The sequence below is a fragment of the Oreochromis aureus genome, linkage group 9 (genome assembly GCF_013358895.1).
Source record: "Oreochromis aureus strain Israel breed Guangdong linkage group 9, ZZ_aureus, whole genome shotgun sequence".
Classification (NCBI taxonomy): Eukaryota; Metazoa; Chordata; class Actinopteri; order Cichliformes; family Cichlidae; genus Oreochromis; species Oreochromis aureus.
The window spans coordinates 1,196,015-1,202,240 of record NC_052950.1 but is presented as its reverse complement, the minus strand read 5'-3'; the positions used below and the strand labels follow the sequence as shown (position 1 = coordinate 1,202,240).

The 6,226-nt window shown below is 37.7% G+C and overlaps 3 long non-coding RNA genes across 3 annotated transcripts; all 3 read right to left on the bottom strand.

The window, feature by feature from the left end:
• Window positions 1-1,279: 1,279 nt before the first annotated feature.
• Window positions 1,280-1,943, bottom strand: LOC120442049. Its single transcript, XR_005614490.1, has 4 exons — window positions 1,924-1,943; window positions 1,734-1,842; window positions 1,461-1,531; window positions 1,280-1,342 (listed from the first exon to the last, which is right to left on the bottom strand). It is a non-coding gene; the product is annotated as an uncharacterized LOC120442049 (long non-coding RNA).
• A 720-nt stretch (window positions 1,944-2,663) lies between these two features.
• Window positions 2,664-3,786, bottom strand: LOC120442000. Its single transcript, XR_005614447.1, has 3 exons — window positions 3,511-3,786; window positions 3,226-3,341; window positions 2,664-2,899 (listed from the first exon to the last, which is right to left on the bottom strand). It is a non-coding gene; the product is annotated as an uncharacterized LOC120442000 (long non-coding RNA).
• Window positions 3,787-4,772: 986 nt separating this feature from the next.
• Window positions 4,773-5,882, bottom strand: LOC120442001. The gene is made up of 4 exons (XR_005614448.1): window positions 5,592-5,882; window positions 5,328-5,399; window positions 5,011-5,244; window positions 4,773-4,883 (listed from the first exon to the last, which is right to left on the bottom strand). It is a non-coding gene; the product is annotated as an uncharacterized LOC120442001 (long non-coding RNA).
• Between the last annotated feature and the right edge of the window lie 344 nt (window positions 5,883-6,226).

Here is a 6,226-nt window from a genome sequence, read left to right as displayed (position 1 = left end):
GGTAGGATGTTCAGATGGCCAAATCACACTATCAAAACATGCTTCCAGCTTGGAGTTATTTAGGTAGGATGTTCAGATGGCCAAATCACACTATCAAAACATGCTTCCTGCTTGGATTTATTTAGGTAGGACGTTCATATGGCCAAATCAAACTATCAAAACATGCTTCCAGCTTGGATTTATTTAGGTAGGACGTTCAGATGGCCAAATCACACTATCAAAACATGCTTCCAGCTTGGATTTATTTAGGTAGGACGTTCATATGGCCAAATCAAACTATCAAAACATGCTTCCAGCTTGGATTTATTTAGGTAGGACGTTCAGATGGCCAAATCACACTATCAAAACATGCTTCCAGCTTGGATTTATTTAGGTAGGACGTTCAGATGGCCAAATCACACAATTAAAACATGCTTCCAGCTTGGACTTATTTAGGTAGGACGTTCATATGGCCAAATCACACTATCAAAACATGCTTCCAGCTTGAATTTATTTAGGTAGGACGTTCAGATGGCCAAATCACACAATTAAAACATGCTTCCAGCTTGGACTTATTTAGGTAGGACGTTCATATGGCCAAATCACACTATCAAAACATGCTTCCAGCTTGGATTTATTTAGGTAGGACGTTCAGATGGCCAAATCAGACAATCAAAACATGCTTCCAGCTTGGATTTATTTAGGTAGGACGTTCAGATGGCCAAATCACACAATCAAAACATGCTTCCAGCTTGGATTTTTTTAGGTAGGACGTTCAGATGGCCAAATCACACTATCAAAACATGCTTCCAGCTTGGATTTATTTAGGTAGGACGTTCAGATGGCCAAATCACACAATTAAAACATGCTTCCGGCTTGGATTTATTTAGGTAGGACGTTCAGATGGCCAAATCAAACTATCAAAACATGCTTCCGGCTTGGATTTATTTAGGTAGGACGTTCATATGGCCAAATCAAACTATCAAAACATGCTTCCGGCTTGGATTTATTTAGGTAGGACGTTCATATGGCCAAATCAAACTATCAAAACATGCTTCCAGCTTGGATTTATTTAGGTAGGACGTTCAGATGGCCAAATCACACTATCAAAACATGCTTCCTGCTTGGATTTATTTAGGTAGGACGTTCAGATGGCCAAATCACACTATCAAAACGTGCGTCCAGCACACAATCATCTAATGTTGACAAAGAATACAAAGAGACATGGAGGGGAAAAGACAGCTGTTTTTATTTGAAGTTGTTCTGTGTTTTCCTTACATTTTTTGCATTTATCTTCTTGGTTGCTCTCTTTATATTTTGCACATGCAAAATGTGCCCATCTTTGGCAAGATTCACACTGCACCTGGAAAGGAAAAATAAACGGCTCATATTATGTTTGGTGAATACTATTAGTCCACATTTTAAACATGATTAGCAAGTAATGATACTAAGACATATATGTTTCTTTTGTTTTGTTTTACCATTTCAATCATGCTGCGGTCAGCGTCAGCATCTAACATAGAGCAAACAGTGCAGTAGTCCTCAGCGTTCCCTGAAACACATTCATGGTTAGGTTTTAATCAAACATTATTTATTGATTAATTAAAAAAATAATAGTACATTTTTTACACAAATTAGTCCCCTGAATTTTTTTTAATTAGACTTTAAGAAGGGTCTTATCTGAAAATGTTTGAAAAGCACTATTTAAATTGGAAGTACACACTCTAACGTGATAAGGACTTTACTGGACTTACCTCGATGTTCAAGTAGGGTGCAAGCTATCTGCATTCGCTCCAGCACAACTGCTTCTGTAGTGGTTAACACCTCACTGACCTCTCCAAAAGCAAGGTACTGTTCTGCAAACTGTGAGATTTCTCATTATTATTATAATGTAAAGTCCTAATTGTAGCTAACAATAAATGGAATCATTTGAATAAGGGTTACCTTTAACAGCAAAACTCCGCTGCTGCTGAATCCTGTTGCTTGTTGTGTTGCATAGTCTGTAACTGCCACTCCATGGTGTCTTCATGCCCTCTCATCCTCAGAAAATTCCTAGTTGAACAAAAATGTTTGTAATGAAACAAGAAATGTTTTATGTTTAATACCTAAACATAAAACATAGAAGAATAATACCTCAGTATCATACATACCTCCAGTTGCGCAGAATTTTCCTGTCATAAACACCTTCATATATTATATAATATATGAATATATATAATATTCCTTACAGGGTTCATATTGCATTGAATATGTTTGTCATCACATTGACCATTCTATTCACAGGTAGAGTTCATTTTATACACATTGCATATCTGTGCTTGTTTAGAGTTGATGTTCCATCCAAGAGGGTTTTAAGCTTTACTGGTGAGAGTGTCCAGGTGATACATGTTGAGGGAAGATGAGAACATAGCAGGTTAATTGCATGCATGCTTACAATACACATATTAATCTAGTAGCAGGCCTGAGCGAAGGCCCAAGTGTCTTCTGCTTTTCTTTGAGACCTGCTGCGATTCTGTCTACTTAGTGATTGATGACGAGGGTCCATTATTAGCTCTCAGAGACCCTGAAGCTTGAAGTTTATTACCTTAAAAGGCAAGTGTTATAGAAAAGAGAAGTTACATGTCTGTTTATAGTTATTAGAGATGTACAAGATGTACCCTTGTCTGTAAACAATGACTGTACATAATGTATTTTTGACCTGTATTTGACATGTACGTGGGGGCGTGATCCTCTATGCTATAAAACCAGAACCCAGTGTATTACTGTCAGAGCAAAACAGGCCATATGCTGATGGTTGTTCTCCTGTGTTAATAAACTCATCGTTTGATTGCACTTTTCTGGAGCCTCCGTCGTTTATTGATCGATCTCACTTCATTACCTTTCGTCTCTCAATGACACGGTGCAGGTATGCATCAATGACCTGTTTTGAAAAATCAGAGTTTATACACCAGCAGCAACAATTTCTGAAGTAACTGCTTGAGTGCTGTACACAAAAACTTGCTGATAAAGGTTCTTTCTGCATATACTGGAACTGGGTATTATGATGTCACAGATGTCACAACATCTGTGTTGTGGTTGATAACAATCTTTCCTATGGAAGTGAATGGGTGAAACCTTATCAGAGTTTTGCTATATAAACCCCCCCACCTACCCGCACATTTTAAACTATTAATGGTGTCTGCACTGCAAATGCTTCAGAAGGAGCAGCACTTCAAAATCAGAATCAATAATGATAAGTTATCTTACCTCATCAGAAAGCCACCGTGACCCCTGCAGTGTTCGAAAAGAGGAATCAAATAACTTGTATGGTCCAACAACTGACTCCAAGTGCCCAGTATCCTTTGCAGCCCATAGCCTCTTTACTAAAAGAAAAATATGATAAGTTAGCTCAGGCATGCATGAGATTTTTAGTGGAAAAGCTGGGTAAAGGCCAACGGGCCACAACAGGAAAAAATCAACACAATAAACATGCATTTTCACGCAGAGAAATAGGAAAGGTACAGCGGGTGGGCAAAAGACGAAATTACTGACAGGCAGATCCATTTCCAGACTTCCACAAGCTCAGTGCACGTTGCATGTTTCTTTACATCCAATATGAGTTGAAGACTGCAAAATGCAAACAAAGTCATGCAACGGTCAATCAAGTTGCAACGCCAAACTGGCAACAAATGACCAACGGGTCAAAAAGAGTTGTTCACTATGCCACCTTCACTTTCTAAGCTTTGTTTCCGGGAGGGAAGTTCTTGTTCACGCGTTTCTGGTCCTGGAACAGAATTAAACTCCTTGTGGGAGCAACAACTTTTGTCAGCCGTTTTGGGTGCATAATGAATAACAGAGGGTCTGGTGTCCTCTGGACTTTGCTGGCACTGAGGGTTAGCAGGAGGATGGCAGGGGGGCATCTTCAGGTCTGTGCTGTTGTTCACTGTGTGACTGTGAGTTGGGTATTTTTCATTGTTACTGACATTTACATGGTGGCTTCTTCTGTACGGCTTGATATGGTCAATGCTGTAGTGATTTTTAATCTCACACATTTGCCAGCGATGTCTTGAATAGTGTAGGGGCCTGAAAAATCTGGATCAAACCTTCCTCCCTTACTTCCACGTTTCCTCATGTTCAAGAGAAGAACTTCATCTCCAACGCTGTACATAAGGTTTCTGTACTTCTTCTGGACTCATCTGGCATAGGCTTCCTTTTGTAAGTCTTGGGACTTTGCCATATTTTCCTCGACAGTTTTTTTAACTTGCTCTTGTGCGTCTCTTGTAGAAGATACAAAGTCACCGTAACTCGACTCCTCAGGGAGAATGATGGAGGACAGCTAAAATTTTCACATTTTAAATTACAATTAAAATCATAAAGACAAATAATGCATGTGAAACATGAACTGAAAATTCTAACTATAATAACTCATATTTAAAAGTAAATATACTATTATAAAGCTTTGAGCACAGAAAGCCACAAAGATAGACTCATCTCATTTTTTGTATAGTCACTTTTTCCTCTTGATACACTTCCATAGGTGAACACATTATACTTAAAGGTCTCCTCAACATTTATTACTTTACATAAAGATACAAACATAAAGAAGTAACTAGTCACTTAACTTTATCTTTTAAATGTATCTTGCATATAGAAGTTAAGCAGAGAAGATTAAAGCTGCAGCCAATATCAATATGCACAATTTCCAATTAAGATTACATTTAATTTATGCATTATCATAGTTGTTGCATAAATAAAAAAAACCACAATAGTGACAGTGTCTTAAAAGCAAATGAAATGTTACACACAAATAAAACATACCTTTTTATGTTGTCATTTGTCTTTTCGTCGAGGCCATTTGTCTGAGGGTGATACGCTGCTGTGACACTTCTTTCTATTTTCATTAAGCTGCAAAGTCTTGAGTTGAGCTTCAAAGAAAAAAGAAAATTGTTTTTTTAAAAACAATCACACAAAACCTTTGGCCTGGCAGCTACTTGGCACACTGTGGCCAAGTATTTACCTAAAGAGGTATGGAAAAGTAAACTTAACACTTACCTCGTTAACAAATTCCCTTCCTTGGTCGGATAAAATTCGTTTTGGGCAGCCACGTCTATATATGATTGAGCACAACTGATGAGCTACCTCAGCAGCACTTTTGCTTTTTAATGGAAAAGCCTCAACCCATTTTGAAAAATAGTCTGTTGCAGTCATAATGTACTGGAAGTCACTAGACCTTTTTGGAAGAGGTCCAGTTAGATCTATTCCAATTAGCTCCCAGACATGTGACACCTGTCAGTGATAAAAGAATCACATTAATATATAATGTACATGATAACATTACTATTTTCTACTAAAATGCTACTGATATTTACCTTTATACACTGCAGTGGTTGCACAGCAGCCAATGGCTTTCCCATTTTTTGACACTGGTCACAAGCCAGGACCTTAAACATATTGAATGATCGTTATATTATCCAACAATCGCAATTAATTAAACAACAAAATTGCAAATGTTCTATAAAAATACTTGATCAAGTGGCGATACAGTGTTAATTACTGTACATCAATCCGGTACGGGTCTTCTAATGGTGCACTATTAACATACTATATATAAATGACAACTTAAAAATACATACCCAATTCCCAATGTCAACCGACATTCCATACCAGTAAAATCTGGAACACATTGCAGTTCGAGTCTTGAGTACACCAGTGTGTCCACCGATGGGACTTGAATGAAACTCTTGAAATAGTCCCATGGCTTCTTCTTTTGTTTTTAATCACTCTCCTGTTTCCAAACAAGAGCACTCCACCTATATTTAAAAAATGTAAAATAATTATAACATGTATTTAACCAATAATTACATTTAGTTATTTACATTACAATACTGACCCTTCAGCCTGAATTTTGCGGCGTATCTCCTAAGGGTTTGCCGCTGGGACTTATCGTATTCAGATGGGTAGGACCCAACAGACAGAAACATGAGCAGTTCCTCGTATTTGTTATCCATAACTAAGGAGAAAATCTGACAATTTCAACATGGCTTCGGAATCCATACAGTAAATAAAACGACTACACAACGTTATCACGCAATTAACAAGTATGTGGTGCAAAAGTACTTTCTTCGACATAAAAACGGAGCGTTTATTCAACATAACAACAGCGAGTGGTGTCCAGTAACTGCAGGAGGACTAAAATAAATTTTAAAAGCACCAAATAAACACTTGGAATATGACTTCGATTGAGCAGCTTAAGGTAAACAATTATCAT